Source organism: Oncorhynchus tshawytscha, linkage group LG12 (assembly GCF_018296145.1).
Source record: "Oncorhynchus tshawytscha isolate Ot180627B linkage group LG12, Otsh_v2.0, whole genome shotgun sequence".
Lineage (NCBI taxonomy): Eukaryota > Metazoa > Chordata > Actinopteri > Salmoniformes > Salmonidae > Oncorhynchus > Oncorhynchus tshawytscha.
The window spans coordinates 14,749,866-14,775,675 of NC_056440.1; the positions used below are offsets into that span (position 1 = coordinate 14,749,866).

Genomic DNA, 25,810 nt, shown 5'->3' on the forward strand with positions numbered 1-25,810 from the left:
GGGGTCAACCAACAGCAGCACAAAGTTGTCCACACGGTCTCATAGCCCAGAGAGGGATCTTCAGTAACCCCAACAGAGATGACTGCAGACTCAACCACACACCAGGGCTGACCCGCACCACAGGGCTGGACCACACTGTCACACAGCCCAAAGTTAACTCAACCACAACAGACGGTCACCGTAGCTCAAACATCAGTCAGCCAGACAGCTGACCCTTAAAAAGTCACAAGAGAGATTACAACAATCAACCTCGCCACAGGCACTGAACACAGAGAGAGACCGTCATCCTACACAGACAGACACACACACTTGACTGCACTGTCTACACATCAACCACACAGTCAGCATCATTCTAAGTTCCCATTTAGCAATGTTCTGCCCAGGATCGTCTGCTCTTACACAAAACCTTGGAGTAGAATAGAGGCTGTGTTATGCCTTATGGGTGTAATGGAGTACCTGTTATAGAAATGTTCTGACAATATTCCTCTGTTTTTCCAGTAGATAAATGATTGGGTACAATAGAGCCAGCCCAGCTCCATGCCTTGAGATATGAAAAGATCCCTAGTGTTTCTATCAAATATACCGATAGCATTTAAAAGGAGATAAGCCCAAAGGACCATTGCTAGATTAGCAAAGGTGTTTTATGCAGTGAGTCAGTTCACTGATGATGCGTGTAGTTGAAAAGGTGTGCAAAACAAAACATGGTAGCTACACATCATATATATACACACACAAATTACTGTTCAAACCTCCATTAATAAGAAATGCCAGCTATACCTTGTATGACCAATCATTTCAGGAACAAACCCAGGTTGAGGGAGGAGCTACATGAGACGATGACGCTTATTTCTCGACTATCGCTATTCTGTGATGATAACGAGAGCAAAGCCAATCCATCAAAATAAATCAGTGGAAATAAAATGGGTAAAAAAGCCTGAAGAAGACTGAGGTCATCATGTCCTATGAATGGCTTCTGATAGTGCCTGGTTTCACTAGTTCATCTGGAGCACGAATTAATGTTGAGACATAACTAACGGCTTACAGGAAGTACTTAACATGTGATTAGCATAACCTTGAAGGCTTGGACTAATTCCTCTGAATTACAGAACAAAGCATTTCCAGAAACAAACAAATCCCTCCTCTCACTACTTTATAGTGGCTTAATGAAGGAGATGAGTCACAGCTGTTGTTCTATTAAATGTTTGCCACAAGTTAAGTCAATAGGTCTACCTGAACAATGTCAAATAAAGTGTCATTAAAGAGTTACATGTTATGGTTCATCTTTTTTCAATTTTATGGTTTATTTAGGTTCCATGTGGCTCAGTTGGTAGAGCATGGCACTTGAAACACCAGGGTTGTGGGTTCAATTCCCATGGGGGACCAGTACAAAAACATATTAAGATGTATGCACTTATTGCTCTGGGTAAATGACTAAAATGTTATCTTTCCATTTTCTCTGAAAGGTAATATGATATACTGGATATGATACACTCAAACTCCGAGGTTATTCCACACCTACTTATAGATGCAGACGCTTACAAAAACCACAGGAAGTTAAAACCATTAGAAGGAATGAACAGAGGAGAGGATTATGTGGGTTAGAGGTGCTCTCTTTCAGACAGAGAATATGGTGTGTTGAGCAGACACACCACCATGCAGAAGGTGCAGCAGTGGCTACTAATCTGTTTCACACACACCATTACTGCTCAGCCCTCTCACTAACTCCTAACACCCTTTAGGACACAGGAGAGGAGCAGGAGAGAATTCCCTTCATCTTCTGCCCCTTTTCCTCTGCTTCCGTCTGATCCCCTCTCTATGTCCATCTCCTACTTTCTCTCCTTCCCCTCCCTCTATCAGTCTCTCCCAACCCCCTATTTTCCTCTTCCCACAGTGGTCCCTCATCAACCCTCTCCAGTCGGTCTTCCTATCCATTCCCTCTATCAAATCATCTCTCTCCTCCTATGGTCTCATTCTGTCCTCTGGTATGAGTCATTGAGGACACAGTGTGCAGCTACAGATTGGTGAGACCAAATTATTGTTGTTGTTTTTGGGAAAAAGATTAACTTCTTCCCGCTTTAAGCTCAATTAACTGCCAGTAGTGCAGCAGAGTACTAGCGTGGCTATCAGATTTGTTTTGCACTCAACAATGTATCGATAAGACAATGACAAAATGCCAGACTGGCAACCAGGTGTACACTACAGTAAATTTGAGTGAAATATACATACACACAGATCCATAGCTACAATCAAACTGTCAAGCACTATTTGGATAATCTTAATGTAAATTGAGTTTTCCATATGTCAAATGTTTATTTGCTTCTACATGGCAGAATTCTCTATGACATACACGGAGACCAATCCCAGATAGAACATAACGTTCTGAGAACCACATGTTCCTTAGGACAACCACACTCTCACCAAGCTCTATGGTAATTTTGCATACAACCTTACCACAACTTTCTGGGAATGGTGCAATATAGTTGATTGGCTTTGGAACATTCTCAGCATATAATTAAGAAACACTACTTTAATATACATTTTCCTAAACGTTCAAAATTCCTTTACTTTTTTAAAATATTCTAGTAACTTAATCCAACTTGTTTGACTTTGGAAATGTTCTCAACTAGTTGAAAGGACAGCCCCCTTTTTTTCAAATTTGCGCCTAAATGACATAGCGCAGGCCCTGAAGCAAGGATATTCATATTCTTGGTACCATTTGAAAGGAAACACTTTGAAGATTGTGGAAATGTTAATTGAATGTGAGAGAATATAACATGATAGGTCTGGTAGAAGAAAATACAATGGGAAAAAAAACAGTTTTCTACCATCATCTTTGAAAGGCAAGAGAAAGGTCCCAGTTACAGCATCACTCTGGTTGTAATTCCGATGCAGTCCACAAGATGGCAGTAGTGTATGTGTAAAGTTTGACAGAAAACTTGTAGTATGAGCGAGCTACATGACATTTAGTGTGAAGTCACCCAAATACATTTGGGCAAATCGTGAAGGAGATACTTGCATTCATATTACATTTCTGCAAGAATATCATCAAATCTGTATACTTGGACTTTGATTTAGCTTTTCCAGTATTAGTAGCCATATAAGTTCAACATTTGTAAAACAACCAGTTTTCATAACTCTCAATATTCTTAACATTTTTGTCCAAAATGAAAAGGTATGCTTGTCGTAGAAGGTTAGTAGGTACATTTTACAACATATAAATGGTTTCTGGATACTTCCGTAAAGCCCAGCTCATTGGCTATCTAGCTAGATTTGTTTGACCCCGATTGGTGCTTATTTGACAAAGTTAGAGTTGATCAAGTGAAGACCACCCGTGTCATCGGCGTGCCATGAAGGCGTCGCTCTCTGACCAAATATGGTGTCCTATAGGATATACTACACCCCTAATGATATAGTGAATTCTCGTTACATTCTAGGATATGAGGAATACATACAAACGTGATATGACTCATTGAAACAACGTTTAGGGTGAGATTCCGCAGATTCCTTTCTTTGCAAATTGAACGAGTGGAAATACAAATTGATCTTGCATGCTATAAGGACCTTTTTAGGATATGAAAAATGCTTTTATCTAACAAAACTTCATGTTATCTCTTGGACCATTTGGATGATAAATCAGAGCAAGATTTCAGAATGTAAGTACACATTTCACCTTCAGAAGTGAATTTCTTAAACCTATTGCGGTGAAAAATTGTTTTGTTGTTCGGAGGTCTCCACAAACAATAGCATGGCATTTTTTTCTCGCAGTAATAGCTACTGTAAATTGGACAGTGCAGTTATATTAACCAGAATTTAAGCTTTCAGCCGATATAAGACACTTACATGTACCGACATTTGTTGTTTCTCTAATATCTGCGATGGTGACAGGAAGTGCTGCATGATTTACAACTGTCCCGTTGACAGGACACCGATCCAAGAGGTTTTAAGAAACAACTTTTTCTGTGGGAATTTCAGTGCCTCAGCATTAATGTTTCCTACAGGTTAACATCATGGTTCTATTTAAAGAAATGTTCTCAAATTGGTCGGAGAACATTAAAAACTTTCCATGAAAACCTCAAGAAAAATGTACCGTTCAAAGAAGGTTAAGAATGTTATTTAAAAACATATACATTCTGTTCTCATCATCAACAAAACTTTGTCCCAGGAAAACTTTAAAAGGAACCAAAGTAAAACAAAACCTCCCTGCAACTTAAAAATAAGTTGACTTCTCTTCTCAGAAAAAAAGTTTTACCGGTCAGGAAATGTATGGTTTCGTCCCCAGAACCAAATTCAAACCAAAAACCCACGTTCCCACAAGGAATGAAATGTGCTAGCTGGGATGTTTTTGCTAATGCCAAGCAAACAGCACATACAGTTTTTATTCAACCCTCACCAACCTAATCTTACCTCAAATCCAACACACCTATAGCCCTCAGTCATACAATAATCACTGGTCTATGCTCTGTTCCTGTGCCAAAGACTTGTCTAAAACCATAGATGGACTGCCCACATGAACAAACAAAAAAATACTACAGTATACTATAGAACTTACAATAGAATTCTGTAATAAACTGTAGTACATCATACTGTAGAATACTATACACTGTAGTATCCCTTGATCCTCACTACAGAGTGTTGTAATATACCGTAGAATACTATAGTAAATACTACAGTATTGTCCACAAAAACACTACAGTCTGCCCAAACACTACAGCAAATTCTACCGTATTTCATTTGCATATACCCTGCCCAATCCCCTCCCCCATGTCCCAATTTGTGCCACCCATAAATGAGAAAAGTACATGCAAAGTATACAAGTTAGAGAGAAGCAGAAGCTCTGAACTATCCATTCACACCCCAGTCCAACCAGTTATGGAAAAGGTGCTCTTTTAGAATTTATCCAGTAGGTTTCCTCAAGGAGAAAGTCTCCACTTCATGTCAAAAACAATAAATCAGAAACACTACAGTAAAGTCTGCAAAAACACTACAGTGAATACTATAGTATTAATGCCATAGTATACTATCATATTTTTTCCACAAGGGTGGGACCAGAAATGGGGTGGCAGGGTAACCTAGTGGTTAGAGCGTTGGACTAGTAATTGAAAGGTTGCACGATCGAATCCCTGAGCTGACAGGTTAAAAATCATTCTGCTCCCGAACAAGGCAGTAAACCCACTGTTCCTAGGCCGTCATTGAAAATAAGAATTTGTTCTTAACTGACTTGCCTAGATTAATAAAAGGTTAAAAAAAAAAATCAGCCAAGACATGACCCCTCAATTTAGACCAACCAGCCCACTATGCTAAAGATGGACAGGCCCACCTGGCATTTGTCCAAACTGCCCTATGTCCAGTCCCTTTCTGTATAGAACCGTAGCAGAGTGGCAGCCAGCGTGAACAATGTGCACGTGGTCAGGCACTTAAAGTCATAACTGCACTTAGCAAAGGCTGAGTTTGACAGCAAGCTAGTTGGAGATGTGGCAACATGGAGCATGTCCATTATGTGAAAATCACTTCGCTCTCCGGTCCTCTCTTTAAGTTTCTATTTACCACTTTCTCATTTTCCATTACCTCTCCCCCACACTTTCTGTATATTCCCTACCCCTCTCACCCTTTCCTTGCCCTTCTCTCAGTCCTCACCTTTCTCCCTTCCCAACTTTTATTTGATTAACCCCCTCCGCTCTCAACATTTAACTTCAGTGCAATGTCATATCTTGAAATCTCATCCATGCCCACTATAAATTCCTCTGGGAAGGTTTACCCTCCCTCCCTCTGGAGCTCAAGTGGTGAATAAGAGATTGGACAAAGGGATGGATGGACAAATACATGGACGGATGGATGGATGGATGAATCCTGTCCCAAGGACCATTCGTATTTATTATGGATCCCCATTTATCCACTCTTCCTGGGGTCCAGCAAAATTAAGGCAGTCTACATTTTACAGTACATTCATAACAGATTTCACAACATATTGTGTGCCCTCAGGGCTCTACTCTACTTATCTATAACACAAAATGAATGTGTACATGTTTGTGTAGTGCGTATGTTCTTGTGTATTTGTATGAATGTTTCTAGGTTTGTGTTGCGTCACAGTCCCGCTAGTCCTTAAGGTGGTTTTTTTAATCTGTTTTTTTAAAAACAATTTTATTGCTGGCATGAGTTACTTGATGTGGAATAGAGTTGGCTCCATCTAGTCTTGGCTCTATGTAATACCGTGCACCTCCCATAGTCTGCTCTGGACTGTGAAGAGACCTCTGGTGGCATTTCTTGTGGGGTATGCATGGGTGTCCAAGCTGTGTGCCAGTAGTTCAAAACAGACAGCTCGGTGCATTCAACATGTCAATAACTCACAAATACAGGTAGTGAATATAGGACAAATCACAACAAGAGAGACAACACTACATAAAGAGAGACCTAAGAGAACATACCAGTAAAACATAAACACAGCATGGTAGCAGCACAAAAACATGGTACAAACATTATTGGGCAAAAGCAACAGCACAAAGGTCAAGAAGGTAAGATATAACAATACGTCATACAAAGCAGCCACAACTGTCAGTAAGAGTGTTTGAATGAAGAGATTGAGATAAACGGTCCAGTTTAAGTGTTTGTTCCAGTCGCTAGCTGCAGCAGAAGAGAGGACTGACTTAGGGATGTGTGTGCTTTGGGGACCTTTAACAGAATGTGACTGGCAGAACGGGAGTTGTATGTGGAGGATGAGAGGGCTGCAGTAGATATCTCAGATAGGGGGTAGTGAGGCCTAAGAGGGTTTTATAAATAAGCATCAACCAGTGGGTCTTGCGACGGGTATACAGAGAAAAAATAAAAATGACCAGTTCACAGAGGAGTGTAGAGTGCAGTGATGTGTCCTATAAGGAGCATTAGTGGCAAATCTGATGCCCGAATGGTAAAGAACATGAAGCCGCTCGAGAGCACCCTTACCTGCTGATCTATGAATTACGTCTCCGTAATCTAGCATGGGTAGGATGGGCATCTGAATCAGGGTTAAATTAGCAGCTGGGTGAAAGAGGAGCGATTACAAATGAGGAAACCAAGACTAGATTTAACTTTTTAGCCTGCAGCTTTGATATGTGCTGAGAGAAGGACAGTGCACCGTCTAGCCATACTCCCAAGTACTTCTATGAGGTGATGACCTCAAGCTCTAAACCCTCAGAAGTAGTAATAACACCTTTGGGAAGAGGGGCATTCTTCTTACCAAACCACATGACTTTTGTTTTGGAGGTGTTCAGAACAAGGGTAGAGAAGGGTTTCCTCTAGATGTGACACTTGGCAATCAGGCAAAAGAGTTCAATCTCCGTTTCATCAGACCAGTGTGCCTTCTACTGAGGAGTGGCTTCTGTAAGGCCTGATTGGTGAAGTGCTGCAGAGATGGTTGTCCTTCTGGAAGGTTCTTCCATCTCCACAGAGGAACTCTGGAGCTCTGTCAGAGTGACCATTGGGTTCTTGGTCACCTCCCTGACCAAGGCCCTTCTCCCCCAATTGCTCAGTTTGGCCGGGTGGCCAGCACTAGGAAGAGTCTTGGTGGCTCCAAACTTCTTCCATTTAAGAATGTTGGAGGCCACTGTGTTCTTGGTGACCGTCAATGTTGCAGAAATGTTTTGGTACCTTTCACCAGATCTGTGCCTCAACACAATCCTGTCTCAGAGCTCTACAGACAATTCCTTCGACTTCGTGGCTTGGTTTTTGTTCTGACATGCACTGTCAACTGTGGGACCTTATATAGACAGGATTGTCCACAGGTGGACACCAATCAAGTTGTAGAAATATCAAGGTTGAATGTGCTTCTACATCTGCATTGCTTGCTGTTCTGGGTTTTAGGCTGGGTTTCTGTATAGCACTGCGTGACATCTGCCGATGTAAAAAGGGCTTTATAAAATACATTTGATTGATTGCTCAATGGAAACAGGATGCACCTGAGCCTCTCAGCAAAAGGTCTGAATACGTATGTAAATAAAGTATCTGAATTTTTATACATTTGCAAAAAAATCAATTAAAAAAAATACATTTTTGTTTTGTCATTATGGAGTATTGTGTGTAGATTGAGGATTATTTATTTTTTAAATCCATTTTACATTTAGGCTGTAACGTAACAAAATGTGGAAGGGGATGGGGTCTGAATACTTTACTAATGTACTGTACATATAGTGGTTTGAGCAGGGGACTGTTAGATACATATGTATGCAGGGGCTGCCACACTGGGTGCCCGCGGAATGAAGGAACCCCCTGGCCACCAACACCAATTCAACGTCTTTTCCACGTTGGTTCAACGTAATGTTGTTGAAATGATATGGAAACAACGTTGATTCAACCAGATTATGCCCAGTGGGAATGATCTGAAGTGAGTGAATAAGTAGATGGCATAGTAATTTTTCAAACATCATAGGTTTGCTTTAAAATAACATAAATACATCCTGTTAATGCATCTAAATTAGACCAAATCATCCACTTACGGAAACACAACATCACTATCGGAAAAGATGGAGAAAAGGACTATCCCGACCACTTCACTAAGAGAGTAGATTTAGCAGGTGGTAACTTGTGGAATAGACACAGGCTGGAATGTGGTTTTAACCAATCAGCATTAGAACCACCCGTTGTAGAATACCACTCACTGGCTGCACTCATATACAGACTCTCTGTGTGGCAAAGCTAATAGTGACATAATGCATATATAATGAAAATACAGTATTGACTTCATTTGAGTCTTCCTTCCTGCAAAGGTTGTCGGTCCTGAATAATGCAAACATGGTCATAATGAAGTTAGTTGACAATTGTCTGAGTCTACAGCTAATTTTAAGCTTGTTTGCCCACGCACTGTCTCAGTGATACACAAAAAGCCTGTTTAATGCTGATTAAACTGTCCACTCTTTTCTTCTAAAAACCTCTGTCTTCTGCTATACTATAAACCTCTCAATCGCTTTTCTTTTTCCTCGTCGGTTTTATTTGTTGCTTTTGTTCATGACCATGTCCTCTGTTGGTCAGAGGCTCAGCAGGTTAGAACAGAGCCAGAGCAGGGGGAAGCCAGAGCAGGGGGAAGCCAGAGCAGGGGGAAGCCAGAGCAGGGCAAACAGACAGCCTCACTAAGTCAGAAGTTAGAGGTAAGGGTTGAAGTCATTGGAGAGCAGCTCTGCCAAGGTGAGGAGATGAGAGGGCAACACTGGGAAAGAGTACACAACCTTGTGTGTACAGGTTGTATTTAGGCTGTTCGAGTGAGCGAGAGTGAGCGAGAGTGAGCGAGAGTGAGCGAGAGTGAGCGAGGTGTTCACATGAAGGAGAAAGGGAGAGTGCGTGCACGTCGTCGCAGAGATATGGAATTATAGATCTCGTCAGCCAGAGATATTGGCAGCCCCTACATACCCTGATCTGATAAGCCAAGCTACGTTGGACAGCTTTCAGAGTCTGGTCTCAAGATAGATGGTTGTCATTTCCAAGACATTAAACATCGATTGAAAACGTGGTTGGTCTGTGCTACAGACACAGTAAAAAATATAATTATGCCATGTTAACTTTTTTGGAAGAAGGTCATCTAGCACTCCCTGTGGTATCCATTCCCAGTAACGCTTACATAAATCTGCACTAACAGATAATACACCATACAGAAATACAAATCAGGCCACTGTTGAACAGTGTTGACAAAAATGTGAATACCAGAATGTCTACATGCTAGGCTGGGTTCCAATCTGATTGTGCTGTAGCCAAGTACATTGGCTGTGTTTTGGGGTAGGTAACTATGTAATAGGTAACTATGTAATAGCCTCTGTTGAATGCAGAAACACTGAGATGGATCCCCATCCCCAGGCATTATAAAAATGTAGAATCAAGTATAATCCTCTGGCTGAGAGGACTGATATGATCGGCACTCATCCTCCCATTCGTTCCTCTTTCACTGGTTCAGTGCTTCTCTCACTTTCAATGGGAACAGAAGCTCTAACCCTGCAGCAGTAACACATAGCTGCTGCCTCTACAAAACATCCTCAACCAAATCAGCAGCCGCCAGGTTTGGCAGCTGAAACTAAGGGAAATTGGCTTCTGGCAAGGAAAATACACGCACGCACACACAAACATGTAAAAAATGTTTTGTTGGTCTGATGTGAATGAGGAAGTGAATCCAGATGCAGCACTGGAAGTATTTGTAAAAGTACTCATGCCAATTGTTGACAACCATACACCTGTTAAGAAATTAACTGTGAGAACTGTTAGAGCCCTCTGGATTGAAGATACAATTTATGTTTCAAATAAATTATGCAAAATATGTGTCAGGCTGCTAAGCTGATTGGTTGACATACTGTACATTGAGAAATATTGTGATTAAACTTCGTAATAAAAATAACCAATTCTAAGATAAATGACATAAAAACACAAGGGAAAAACACTTGAGTAGACCATATGATATCATGGCCAAAAAAAACTAATCTCCCTTGTTCATTGAAGTTGTTGGGTCATTTATAACAAAACCTTGCAATGTTACCAATTAGTTCAATGATTATTTCACTAGTAAAGTGGAAAAACGCAGAAGTGAAATGACAACATTGTGCCATCATGTTTTTCTATAAAAGATCTAATAATGAAAGATAAGGATTGCTGCTTTGAATTTGGTCAAGTTAGTGTGGGAGAGGTAGAATAACTATTGTTATCCATCAATAATGATCAGCCACCAGCTTTAGACAACCTTGATGGGAAACTATTGAGAATGGTAGCAGACTGTATTGCCACCCCTATTTGTTATACATTTCACCAAAATGAGTGTGTCCACAGGCGTGGAAGGAAGCTAAAGTAATTCCACTGCTTTAAAATAGTAAAGCATCCATTTCTGGCTGTAACTGCCTCCCAATCACTTTGCTGCCTGTTCTTGGTAAACTGATGTAGAGAATTGTGTTTGACCAAATGTAATGCGATTTTCAGAGAGAAAGTAAACTACTGACTTTCAGCATGTACACATTCAAAAGTTTGGGGTCACTTAGAAATTCCCTTGTTATTGAAAGAAACATTTTGTCCATTTTAAAATAACATCAAATTGATCAGAAATACAGTGTAGATAGTTAATGTTGTAAATTACTATTGTAGCTGGAAACGGCCTTCTACATAGGCGTACAGAGGCCCATTATCAGCGACCATCACTCCTGTGTTCCAATGGCACGCCGTGTTAGCTAATCCAAATGTATCATTTTAAAAGGCTAATTGATCATTAGAAAACCCTTTTGCAATTATGTTAGCACAGCTGCAAACTGTTGTTCTGATTAAAGAAGCAATAAAACGGGCCTTCTTTAGACTAGTTGAGTATCTGGAGCATAAGCATTTGATGGTTTGATTACAGGCTCAAAATGGCCAGAAACTCGTCAGTCTATTCTTGTTCTGAGAAATGAAGCCTATTCCACGCGAGAAATTGCCAAGAAACTGAAGATCTCGTACAACGCTGTGTACTACTCCTTTCACAGAACAGCGCAGACTTTCTCTAACCAGAATAGAAAGAGTGGGAGTCGTCTATGCACAACTGAGCAAGAGGACAAGTACATTAGTGTCTAGTTTGAGAAACATACCTCTCACAAGTCCTCAACTGGCACCTTCATTAAATAGTACCTCAACGCCAGTCTCAACTTCAACAGCGACGAGGCGGCTCCGTGATACTGGCCTTCTAGGCAGAGCTGCAAAGAAAAAGCCATAGAGTGGCTTGCGAAAGTATTCACACCACTTGGCATTTTTCCTATTTTGTTGCCTTAAAACCTGGAATTAAAATGTATTTTTTGGGGGGTGGGGGTTGTATCATTTGATTTACATAACCTGCCTACCACTTTGAAGATGCAAAACACTTGTGAAACAAACAAGAAATAAAGACAAAACAGAAACCTGAACATGCATAACTATTTAAACCCCTCCCCCAAGAGTTCATACTTTGTAGAGTCACTTATTGCAGCAATTACAGCTGCAAGTCTCTTGGGGTGTCTCTATAAGCTTGACACATCTAGCCACAGGCATTTTTGCCCATTCAAGGTAAAACTGCTCCAGCTCCTTCAAGTTGGATGGGTTCCACTGGTGTACAGCAATCTAAGTCATACTACAGATTCTCAATTGGATTGAGGTCTGGGCTTTGACTAGGCCATTCCAAGACATTTAAATGTTTCCCCTTAAACCACTCGAGTGTTGCTTTAGCCGTATGCTTAGAGTCATTGTCCTGCTGGAAGTGGAACCTCCATCCCAGTCTCAAATCTCTGGAAGACAAACAGGTTTCCCTCAAGATTTCCCTGTGTTTAGCGCCATCCATCACTCCTTCAATTCTGACCAGTTTTCCAGTCCGCACCGATGAAAAACATCCCCTTCACTGTGGGGATGGTATTCTCGGGGTGATGAGGTGTTGGGTTTGTGCCAGACAATGTTTTCCTTGATGACCAAAAAGCTAGACTTTAGTCTCATCTGACCAGAGTACCTTCTCCCATGCGCCTTTTGGCAAACACCAAATGTGTTTGCTTATTTTTTTTCTGGCCACTCTTCCGTAAAGCACAGCTCTGTGGAGTGTACGGGTTAAAGTGGTCCTATGGACAGATACTCCGATCTCCAGTGGAGTTTTGCAGCTCCTTCAGGGTCATCTTTGTTGCCTCTGATTAATGCCCTCCTGGTCCGTGAGTTTTGGTGGGTGGCCCTCTCTTGGCAGGTTTGTTGTGGTGCCATATACTTACATTTTTAATCAGGGATTTAAATGGTGCTTCATGGGATGTTCAAAGTTTCAGATATTTTCGTATAACCCAACCCTGATCTGTACTTCTCCACAAATTTGTCCCTGACCTGTTTGGAGAGCTCCTTGGTCTTCATGGTGCAGCTTGCTTGGTGGTGCCCCTTGCTAAGTGGTGTTGCAGACTCTGGGGCCTTTCAGAGCAGATACACACACACACACACACACACACACACACACACATACATACATATACACGTATACACACACATACACACACACACACACACACATACATACATGTATACACACACATGTATACACACACACACACATACATACATGTATACACACACACACATACATGTATACACACACACACACACATGTATACACACACACACACACACACACATACATACATGTATGTATACACACATACATACACATACACGTATGTATACACACACACATACACGTATGTACACACACACATACACGTATGTATACACACACGTATGTATACACACACACGTATGTATACACACACACACACACACGTATGTATACACACACACGTATGTATACACACACACACACACACGTATGTATACACACACACACACACACGTATGTATACACACACACACACACACGTATGTATACACACACACATACACGTATGTATACATACACGTATGTATACATACACGTATGTATACACACACACATGTATGTATACACACACACACATACACGTATGTATACACACACACATACACGTATGTATACACACACACATACACGTATGTATACACACACACATACACGTATGTATACACACACACATACACGTATGTATACACACACACATACACGTATGTATACACACACACATACACGTATGTATACACACACACATACACGTATGTATACACACACACATACACGTATGTATACACACACACATACACATATGTATACACACACACGTATGTATACACACACACGTATACACACACACGTATACACACACACGTATACACACATACACACACATGTATACACACACATGTATACACACATACACACACATGTATACACATGTATACACACATACATGTATACACACATACATACACACACACATACACGTATACACACACACATACACGTATACACACACACATACACGTATACACACACACATACACGTATACACACACACATACACATACACACACACACATACACGTATACACACACACACGTATACACACACACACGTATACACACACACACACATGTATACACACACATACACACACACACACATATACACACACACACACACACACACACACACATGTATACACACACACACACACACACACACACACACACACACACACATGTATACACACACACACACACACACACACATGTATACACACACACACACATGTATGTACACACACACACACACACACACACATGTATACACACACACACACACACACACACACACATACATGTATACACACATACACACACATGTATACACACATACATGTATACACACATACATGTACACACACATACATGTACACACACATACATGTACACACACATACATGTACACACACATACATGTACACACACATACATGTACACATACACACACACATACACACACACACACACACACACACACACACACACACACACACACACACACACACACACACACACACACACATACATGTATACACACACACACACACATACATGTATACACACACACACACACATACATGTATACACACACACATGTATACACACACACATGTATACACACACACACACACACACACATGTATACACACACACACACACACGTATACACACACACACACACACGTGTATACACACACACACACGTATACACACACACACATACATGTACACACACACACATACATGTATACACACACACACATACATGTATACACACACACACACACACACGTATACACACACACACATACATGTATACACACACATACATACATACATGTATACACACACACACTGAGATCAAGTGACACTTAGTTCATTAAAACTTAATCGGGATCGGTGTCCCTTTCATGGGACGGTTGAGCTAATATAGGCTAATGCGATTAGCATGAGGTTTTCCCCTGACAGACATATCTAATATTGGCAGAAAGCTTAAATTATTGTTAAAACTGCACTGTTAATTAAGCTTCCAGTTGAGGACTTGAGGCATCTGTATGTCTAACTAGACACTAATGTACTTGTCCTCTTGCTAAGTTGTGCACCGGGGCCTCTCACTATTTGTATTTTGGTTAGGGCCAGTTTGCTCTGTTCTGTGAAGGGAGTAGTACACAGGGTTGTATGAGATCTTCAGTTTCTTGGCAATTTCTCACATGGAATAGCCTTCATTTCTCAGAATAACTATATATACACTGACAAGTTTCAGAAGAAAGTGCTTTGTTTCTGGCCATTTTGAGTCTGTAATCGAACCCACAAATGCTTATGCTCCAGATACTCAACTAGTCTAGAGAAGGCCAGTTTTATTGCTTCATTGAATCAGAACATTTTCAGCTGTGCTAACATAATTGCAAAAGGGTTTTCTAATGATCAATTTGCCTTTTTAAATGATAAACTTGGATTAGCTAACACGGCGTGCCATTGGAACACAGGAGTGATGGTTGCTGATAATGGGCCTCTGTACGCCTATGTAGATATTGTGTTAATAAAAATATCTGCCGTTTCCAGCTACAATAGTCATTTACAACATTAACAATGTCTACACTGTATTTCTGATCATTTATGTTATTTTAAAATTGACAAAAAAAACAAACAAGTGTTTTTCTATCAAAAACAAGGGAATTTCTAAGTGACCCCAAACTTTTGAATGGTAGTGTATTTTTCTTTTTTTTACCTTTATTTAACTAGGCAAGTTAAGAACAAATTCTTATTTTCAATCACGGCCTAGGAACAGTGGATTAACTGCCTGTTCAGGGGCAGAAGGACAAATTTGTACCTTGTCAGGTCGGGGATTTGAACTTGCAACCTTCCAGTTACTAGTCCAACACTCTAACCACTAGGCTACCACTAGGCTACCCTGCCGCCTGCTGCCGTGTATATGGAGAAGGCCGCTCAACTTGTACTGCACTGATTCAGATGACAGATTATTGGTTTTAAAGAAACGGATTATAAAATGATAGTTGGAGCTGCATGGTTAGATTTCAGTGCAACCTTGAGGTTATTGATCGTAAGTTGATATTTAAAAAAATTGCTATGGCTTTACATCGCTTGCCATCCCATGGTTGGAGAGTGATTTATCCAATATAACCCAGAGTGTGTTTGTCAATGGAAGCTTTAACATCAGATAGTGGTTGCTCCTTTAAAAGTTGAGTTAGTCTGTTAGCACAACTTCCGGGCTGCTGCAACATTTTGTGGCACGTCATCTAATTGTCAGCCATTTTTCTGTTAGTTGTAGTTTGACCACCAGAGGGCATCTATGAGAAGCATTTGATAGTCTACCCTATTGCAGTCACACAGGAGACCGGGGTTCATTTCCCCGACAGGGAGGAAGGAGTCGGCTGTCTCTGTAAATAATAATTTGTTTTTAACTGATTCCATGTATTATTTCATAGTTGTGATGTCTTCACTACTATTCTACATTGTAGAAAATAGTACAAATAAATACAAATCCTGGAATGAGTAGGTGTGTCCAAACTTTTGACTGGTACTTGCTTAATTCATTTGATTAATATTATGGTGTTTCTATTCCATGAAAAATGAAAAACCCTCCGGGTTTCCGTTAGGATGGAACAGAAAATATGGCGCAGTACAACGTGACGCTCATAAATTCAAAGCATTATCAGTTTGTAAATTCAGACAGTTTTGCTCTCGGAGCGCACACTGGACGTTCGGGCCAAGGAGTAGGGTTGATTTTAGCGTTCTGGCCTTACGTCTGTCAAGCACCCAAGCGAACATTGGCTAGCTACCTCCAGACACAAAATGTGACCACTGACCCTTTCTCGCCCTAGCAGAGCTGGTTATGCAGTTTGAGCGTAGGTGACTAACTGTGCTGCTGGAAACAATTTAAATTACGCTTTTTGCCGACGTTTACTGACACCGGCCATATTCAACAGAAGTTGAGCGCTAGTAAATTCATTATTCTGTGCTCTGGTACACTCAGACGAGAGTGCACTGAAATCTCAGTAGATAGCCAGAGGGAATTTACAAAAGCACCCGAATGTCCATTGAGAACGCACAACGACTATACCATTTAGCTAAGCTAAGAATTATAGGAATAATCAAGTCAATGAATGTTGGGTAGTTAGATAGCCTATAGTTAATATACTGGCAAGTTTGATGTAGAACTACTTACATTAGGTAGATAGCTAACATACCGGTACATACTGCTGTAATGATATGCTATGTGTTTCGTAAGGACAGCGTAGCTAACAAATTGCCAGCCAACATAACATGTAAGGTAACTTATTTGAAAAGCCATTACTTTATTACATTGAGTAGCAAGCTACCGCGAGGACACACTCTAGTGACTCAGAGGCTTGAGCCTGCTTTTGGTGCAGTCGACAGCACGCTGGACTTCGGACATGAAGTTTGAGGGTTCGAAACCTGCTCCCTGCATTTGAAGTTGTGCACAATTATCAGTTTATTATTTGGTTTATATTGCCCATTCATTGTCAGTTACAGACACTGTAGTGCATTGGGACTGTAAAACATAAATCAGTGCTCTAACTCCCCCTTGGTCATTAGGTCAAATCTGGTCTGTGGTAGGACAGGGTTTTTCCCACACCTCTTTTTGTCGAGTGCAAAACTTTATTTTCAATCATAAATAATTTCTGAAAGCAAAAACAAGGCTTCAAAAGTAAAACTTTTTTACAATCCAATCATTTGTAACGGAGCGCAAAACTTTGCGTTTTATTCCAAATATATATTTTAAGAACAAAAAAGTATTAAAACAAAACTCTAATTTAGTACATTTTTTGAGTGTCAGTTTGACTACAACCAATACTGTTCAGCCTTTCTTTCCGACAAGTTATAGCGGACACCTACGAAGGACTGTGTGATGATGGTATCAGGTAAGCAGCACAGGGAGTTCCGTCAAACTTCTCATAGGAGATAACTACTAACTATGTATTCAGTGTCGGTTCATAACTTTCTGCTATATTACATACATACCATAGAATTAGAAATCATGCAATTATATTTCTCAAGCTAACCAAAAACATTTAGCTACAAATGCCTGTTCTTTCCATTTTCAGTTGAATACATCTAACTTTCTTTCATGGCAACTCACAAGCAGGCCATGTCCCATTTGCTTCATAGTCAATATATAATCATATTTCATGAGTGTAAAGGTTAGCTTTTTACAGAAGGATGAAAGAACACAATGTCTGTCAGGGAACGCTATTCTGATATGTCAGATGAAGAGTTAGACCAGAATGTCAGGGCAATTAAGGCAAGGATGCCCCATGTGGGCTTTAGAATGGTCAAAGAAAGTCTCAGAGCAATGGGCCATCGTGTACAATGGCAAAGAGTTTGGGAGTCTTTGCAGGGTGTAGATGTTGAAGGTATCATTGCCTGAATGATCAGCTTCGTTGCATTACTTTGTTCCTGCTCTCCTGTCTCTCGTGCACATTGATACAGATCATAAATTGATGAGGTACTAAGATGTATAATGTCTCCATCAAACCTAAGAAATTACTTTTTTATTCTTACTTATTCAGACACATTTTCAATGATGTATGAGAGAGGAAGCCAGTCCCGTCATTGCCACCTCACCTGCTCTTAAGATAACCGTCGGGCTGACTGGGAGCCAAGGATGGTTAGGAGACACCGCTAGAGACACTATGCAATTGTGATGAACTGAGAGAATATTAGGGTAGCACTGTAATTTATTAAATCATATGCCTTCTTCCCTGCTCCTCTGTTTTACCTCTTTCCTTTTCTGTCTTCTACTCCTCTCTCCCCACCTCCTCTTTGTTCCTCTTTTTTTATAATGCACACCATATGAGCATTGAAGTACAGATTGCAATGGTATTTATAATGTTATATTACAATTATAATATTTATAATGCATCTATTATGTATTTATAACACCTGGATAATGAACTTTCAATAAAGTGTTACTTAATTTCAACCAGTGAAGAATGTGTGTCACTGAAATACTACACATATCCTGTGTCCTCAGATTAATGCAGATGAAGGGAGTTAGATATGCATAGGTATATTTCTGTATAAATGAACTACAAATCAGTCTTTACTTAAATCATGTTTCTAGTCTATTGCATAGTTACAATGTGTAATCATTGATGTCCCAGGTGCAGGAGTGGTAAACACTGTTGAAATGTATAATTGTAATACATACATGCAGACAGAGCGTCATTCAAATGGAGTGTGATACACCTGGTATTGGATAGGACTGAAAAATAACGTCCGTTATTCATCGTTGGGCCGCGGGTGTGAAATAATCAGCAGACTTCTGGCATTACACATCTGGCTAAAAGACTACTGTAGCTCTGCTGGAGTCATGTTTATTGATCATTTTGACACCTTCTGGAAACAGAAGATACAGTACAAGATTGACGGAGTGCATCCAAATCATCTTGGCTTCTAGACTCTATCCATGCATTTCAAGGCTGCGTTGAAACAATGACTGGTAAATGATCCAAGACCAGCTCAGTTAATCCCTACCATTGTGACAATGAGTCATCATAATGCTGCATCAAATCAAATTTTATTTGTCACATACACATGGTTAGCAGATGTTAATGTGAGTGTAGCAAAATGCTTGTGCTTCTAGTTCCGACAATGCAGTAATAATCCAACAAGTAATCTAACTAACAATTCCAAAAAAAAACTACTGTCTTATACACAGTGTAAGGGGATAAAGAATATGTACATAAAGATATATGAATGAGTGATGGTACAGAGCAGCATAGGCAAGATACAGTAGATGGTATCGAGTACAGTATATACATGAGATGAGTATGTAAACAAAGTGGCATAGTTAAAGTGGCTAGTGATACATGTATTACATAAGGATGCAGTAGATGATATAGAGTACAGTTTATACGTATACATATGAGATGAATAATGTAGGGTATGTAAACATTATATTAGGTAGCATTGTTTCAAGTGGCTAGTGATATATTTTACATCATTTCCCATCAATTCCCATTATTAAAGTGGCTGGAGTTGAGTCAGTGTGTTGGCAGCAGCCACTCAATGTTAGTGGTGGCTGTTTAACAGTCTGATGGCCTTGAGATAGAAGCTGTTTTTCAGTCTCTCGGTCCCAGCTTTGATGCACCTGTACTGATCTCGCCTTCTGGATGATAGCGGGGTGAACAGGCAGTGGCTCGGGTGGTTGTTGTCCTTGATGATCTTTATGGCCTTCCTGTAACATAGGGTGGTGTAGGTGTCCTGGAGGGCAGGTAGTTTGCCCCCGGTGATGCGTTGTGCAGACCTCACTACCCTCTGGAGAGCCTTATGGTTGTGGGCGGAGCAGTTGCCGTACCAGGCGGTGATACAGCCCGCCAGGATGCTCTCGATTGTGCATCTGTAGAAGTTTGTGAGTGCTTTTGGTGACAAGCCGAATTACTTCAGCCTCCTGAGGTTGAAGAGGCGCTGCTGCACCTTCTCAATGTACATCATTTTAGGGGCATTGGCAAACAATGTAAGTAATTTAAGTACCCCTAATTGCACTGAATAGTGTACATCTGTTTTATCCTACAGCTATTGTATGCAGTAATCATGAGCCTATAAACCGGAGTTACACTGTTAGCACTGAGGCGGTGTGCAATAGTAGGAAGACCATTTTATGCAGCTCACCCTGCACTATCAGCTCCAATGTAAATAACATGAGTAAGTCTACCTCTGATTTTAATGCTTTACTGTGAAGCTTATCAATCAAGCAACCCATAAAAGTGCTAAAAATAGCCCATATTAACTTTTGTAGCCTAAGAAACAAGGTCCATGGAGTCAATAACTTGCTTGTAACAGATGACATTGAAATTTTGACTATTGCTGAAACTCATTTAGATATCTTTGATGATACAGTGGTAGCAATATATATATTACCTTTAACTAGGCAAGTCAGGTAAGAATTTTTTTATTTTCAATGACGACCTAGGAACAGTGGGTTAACCGCATTGTTCAGGGGCAGAACAACAGATTTTCACATTGTCGGTTCTGGGATTTGATTTTGCAAGCTTCTGGTTACTAGTCCAACGCGCTAACCACTAGGCTACCTGCCTCCCATGGTTATAACATCTACCGAAAAGACAGAAATGCCAACGGTGGTGGTTTTGCTGTCTATATTCAGAACCACATTCCTGTAAAGCTTAGAGACGATCCAATGTTAAATACTGTTGAAGCAATATGGCTACAGGTTCATCTGCCTCACCTAAAGCCCATTCTTGTGATAAGCTGCTATAGACCACCAAGTGCTAACAGTCAGTATATGGATAATATACTGTATGTGTGAAATGCTTAATGATATCACATATATTATATTTTCTGGGTGATTTAATATTGACTGGCTATCATCAAGCTGCCCACTCAGAAATAAACTTCAAACTGTAACCAGTTATCAATCAACCTACCAGGCTAGTTACAAACAGCACAGGAATGAAGTCATCAACATGCATTGATCATTTGTAGTGATTCATGTGTTGATGATGTGAAGAATATTTGCTGGTCTGTGGTGTGTAATGATGACCAACCAGACGCTGCTGGTCTGTGGTGTGCAATGAGGAGCAACCAGACGCTGCACTTGACACATTTATGAAACGACTTATTCCAGTTACTAATAAGCACACACCCATTAAGAAAATGACTAAAAACTGTTAAATCCCCTTGGATTGATGAGGAATTGAAAAATGGTATGGTTGAGAGGGATGAGGCAAAAAGGTATGGCAATTAAGTCTGGCGGCCCAACTGATTGGCAAACGTACTGCAAATTAAGAAATCTTGTGACTAAATAAAAATAAACTACACTAATGAAACAAATATAAGTTACATAAAGAATGATAGTAAAAAGCTTTGGAGCACCTTAAAATGATTTTTTGGGGGGGGGAAATCTTTTTTTTTTCATTCATTGAATCAGATGGCTCGTTCATCACAAAGCCCACTGATATTGCAAACTACTTTAATGATTTATTCATTGGGAAGATTAGCAAACTTAACCATGACATGCCAGCTACAAACGCTGACACTACACATTCAAGTATATCGGACCAAATTATGAAAGACAAACATTGTTTTGAATTCCGTAAAGTCAGTGTGGAAGAGGTGAAAAAAGTATTGTCTGTCAACAATAACAAGTCAACGGGGTCTGACAATCTGGATGGAAAATGACTGAGGATAATAGCAGATGATGTTGCCACTCCTATTTGACACATCTTCAATTTAAGTCTACTAGAGAGCATGTGCCCTCAGGCCTAGAGGGGAGCTAAATTCATTCCGCTACCCAAGAATAGTAAAACACCCTTCACTGGCTCAAATAGCCGACCAATCAGCCGGTTACCAACCCTTAGTAAACTTCTGGAAAAAATAGTGTTTGACCAGATACAATGCTATTTCACAGTGAACAAACTGACAGGATTTCAGCATGCTTAGAGGGAAGGACACTCAGCAAGCACAGCACTTACACAAATTTGCTCATCTCCCATCCTTCACACACAGGCACATTTTCTGTCTGTTGCCTGCATCGCAGTCATAGTTGTTTTCGTTACCAATAATAACTTTGGAAATGTGTGCGTTTCTATCGAAGTATGTGCCTTATTACGTTATAATAGTTTCTGCATGTCGTGTTGTCGTTTCTACTGTAACGTAATATTAGTGTATATTCCTTATAACCGCGGACACAAGGTAATGTTACTCATTTCATAACCTTTATAGTGTTATATTCAATCGTGCTTATGTAGCTAGCTACATTCCTCTATTAGATCTGTAAAACAATGCTATTTGCATCAGAGAAGTATTGGCTTGTTGTATTTTGAAGCTATCCTAGAAAAATGTAACAATATCTTCTTATACCACTTGGTTGTTTTCTATGTGCATTCCACAAAGCTGTTTATCATGTCCACATTATCCACTGCCCCCATCTTGAGGTTATAGTCAAGCACACAGTCTGGTTTCTCTCTCTCCCCTCATGTGGTCCACTTTCCTGGTGGCAGACATGGTTGCTGTATGGACAGTGGAGATGACATGGATGTTTTGTTTGTCATGCCATTTTACTGCCAGCTGTTGGCATTTCTTATTTTGTATAACGGGTCATTTAGGATGGCAGTAGCATTGTTGATGAAATGCAGTCGTCGCAGCAGAACTAGGAAGCAGCCTTGGGAAAAGATGGTGGAGCTGCAAACATAGGAGCTCCAATATTCTCTTAGGGAGTTCTTTACTATCCCTATGAAAAGGACTGTCACCAGGAAGGTGTACATTTCACTAAATTGTGGTTCCCCCTACTCCTGACTCTCTTCTCCTGTAGCTCCAAGGCATAGTGATTGGTGTCTGCTATGTCTCCCACCAGCTCCTCTGTCAGAAACAACTTGAAGCACTCTGCCTCAGATGGAAATGGAAAGGGGTGTTGCACTCCAGACTGGGACTCAAAGCAAACAGCAGGGCCAGGAGGGGTGAAATGGATAGCAGCCTTCCAGCTACCACAGAACTCCTTCACTTCATTCACTGTCCGTCTGCCTCCATCACCACCAGCATCTTCAAAGGGAACTGGGACGTTGTCAGTGGACAAGGGGTCCTTAACGGCTGGGGGGCAGCGCCTCACTGTCAGAACGCCTCACTTCCTGACTTTCAGACTCAGTTAGAATTTTTAAAAATCTCCAGAATTTACACATTTGAGTCATCTCCTTTTTCAAGACATTGCTAATTCTACAGCTTAGCTCACTAGCTACATACATTAACAACAACACTGAATGGCTCAGAGTGAGGTTACATGATTGACTGCCCGCACCATTTCTATCAATAGATCACAATCAGAAAATGTTTTGTGGGGTAATTATTTATATATTTACTGTTTTATTCACGTCTTTCAGGTACCGGTGATAAATCATGCATAGATTGTAATGGGCACATAGTATGTGTGTAAAATACTTTTTTGAAGGTTGTACTGATTATGAAATTTGCACACTGTAGCTCTAACTCAAAAAGGTTTTGGGACACTGTAAAGTCCATGGAGAATAAGAGCACCTCCTCCCAGCTTCCCACTGCACTGAGGCTAGGAAACACTGTCACTACCGATAAATCCATGATATTCGAGAATTCCAATAAGCATTTCTCTACAAGTGGCCATGCTTTCAACTGGCTACCCCAACCCCGGCCAACAGCTCTACACCCCCTACAGCTACTTGCGCAAGCCTCCCCAGCTTCTCCTTCACCCAAATCCAGATAGCAGATGTTCTGAAAGAGCTGCAAAACCTGGACCTGTACAAATCAGCTGGGCTAGACAATCTGGACCCTCTCTTTCTAAAAGTATCCGCCGCCATTGCTGCAACCCCTTTTACTAGTCTGTTCAACTTCTTTCGTATCATCCGAGATTCCTAAAGATTGGACAGCTGCTGCGGTCATCCCCCTCTTAAAAGGGGGTGACACTCTAGACCCAAACTGTTACAGACCAATCACCATCCTGCCCTGCCTTTCTAAAGTCTTCAAACAGATCCCTGACCATTTTCAATCCCACCGTACCTTCTCCACTATGCAATCCGGTTTCCGAGGTAGTCACGGGTGCACCTCAGCCACGCTCAAGGTCCTGAACGATATCATAACTGCCATCGATAAGACAATACTGTGTAGCCGTATTCGTCGACCTGACCAAGGCTTTCGACTCTGTCAATCACTGCATTCTTATCGGCTGACTCAATAGACTTGATTTCTCTAATGACTGCCTCGCCTGCTTCACTAACGACTTCTGAGAGAGTTCAGTGTGTCAAATCGGAAGGCCTGTTGTCCGGACCTCTGGCAGTCTATTATGGGGCTACTACAGGGTTCCTCTCGGGCGACTCTTTTCTCTGCATATATCAATGATGTCGCTCTTGCTGCTGGTGATTCCTTGATCCAACTCTACACAGACAACATCATTCTGTATATATCTGGCCATCCTTTGGACACTGTTAACAAACGTCCAAACTAGCTTCAACGCCATACAACACTCCTTCCGTGGTCTCCAACTGCTCTTAAATGCAAGTAAAACTAAATGCATGCTTTCAACCGATCGCTGCCCACACCCGTCCGCCCGACTAGCATCACTACTTTGGACGGTTCGGACTTAGGTATTTGTAGTTCTCCACATATTCTAGGTGTCTGACTAGACTGTAAACTCTCATTTCAGACTCATATTAAGCATCTCCATTCCAAAATTACATCTAGAACTGGCTTGCTATTTCGCAACCAAGCCTCCACTCACGCTGCCAAACATAACCTTGTTAAACTGACTATCCTACTGATCATCGACTTCAGCGATGTCATTCACAAAACAACCTCCAACACTCTACTCAGCAAACTGGATGCAGTCTATGCCATCCGCTTTGTCACCAAAGCCCCGTATACCACCAACCACTGTGCCCTGTATGCTCTTGTCGGCTGGCCCTCACTACATATCTGTCGCCAGACCCACTGGCTCCAGGTCATCTATAAGTCCTTACTTTTTTTTTTTGAGAATTCAGGAAGTGAATGGTGGAATGTGAATGATGGTAGACGACACACCCATAACATGCATATTATAAACAGACCAAACGCATCTGGTCTTCTTAGGTTTCTGTGAGGAAAAAAAATTATGGCTGCGCGCTAAAACTAATCATCGGCGGATTATTTTCGATTTCTAGAAAGTGTTTTACTCAATTATTTCGATCAGTGATGAGCTCACCTGTGATTAATTATAAAATAGTAATTGCTATTAGCTAATTCATATTGTATTTTATGTCAGCCGAGAGTTAGAAAATATGACCGCTTGTGTTGCGTCAATCTTTCCTCAGTTAGCGCTAGGACAAATGTAGCCTACATTTTTCCAGTTTAGATGATTGTGTTATGCTGTAGATACTTCTGTGAATATCTGAA

General features: G+C 40.8%; 1 protein-coding gene across 1 annotated transcript in view; it reads right to left on the bottom strand.

Annotated features, from left to right (window-relative positions):
* LOC112262591 (PI-PLC X domain-containing protein 3) overlaps positions 1-25,810 on the bottom strand; it is a 59,259-nt gene that overhangs the window by 22,558 nt on the left and 10,891 nt on the right. The window lies entirely within an intron of this gene.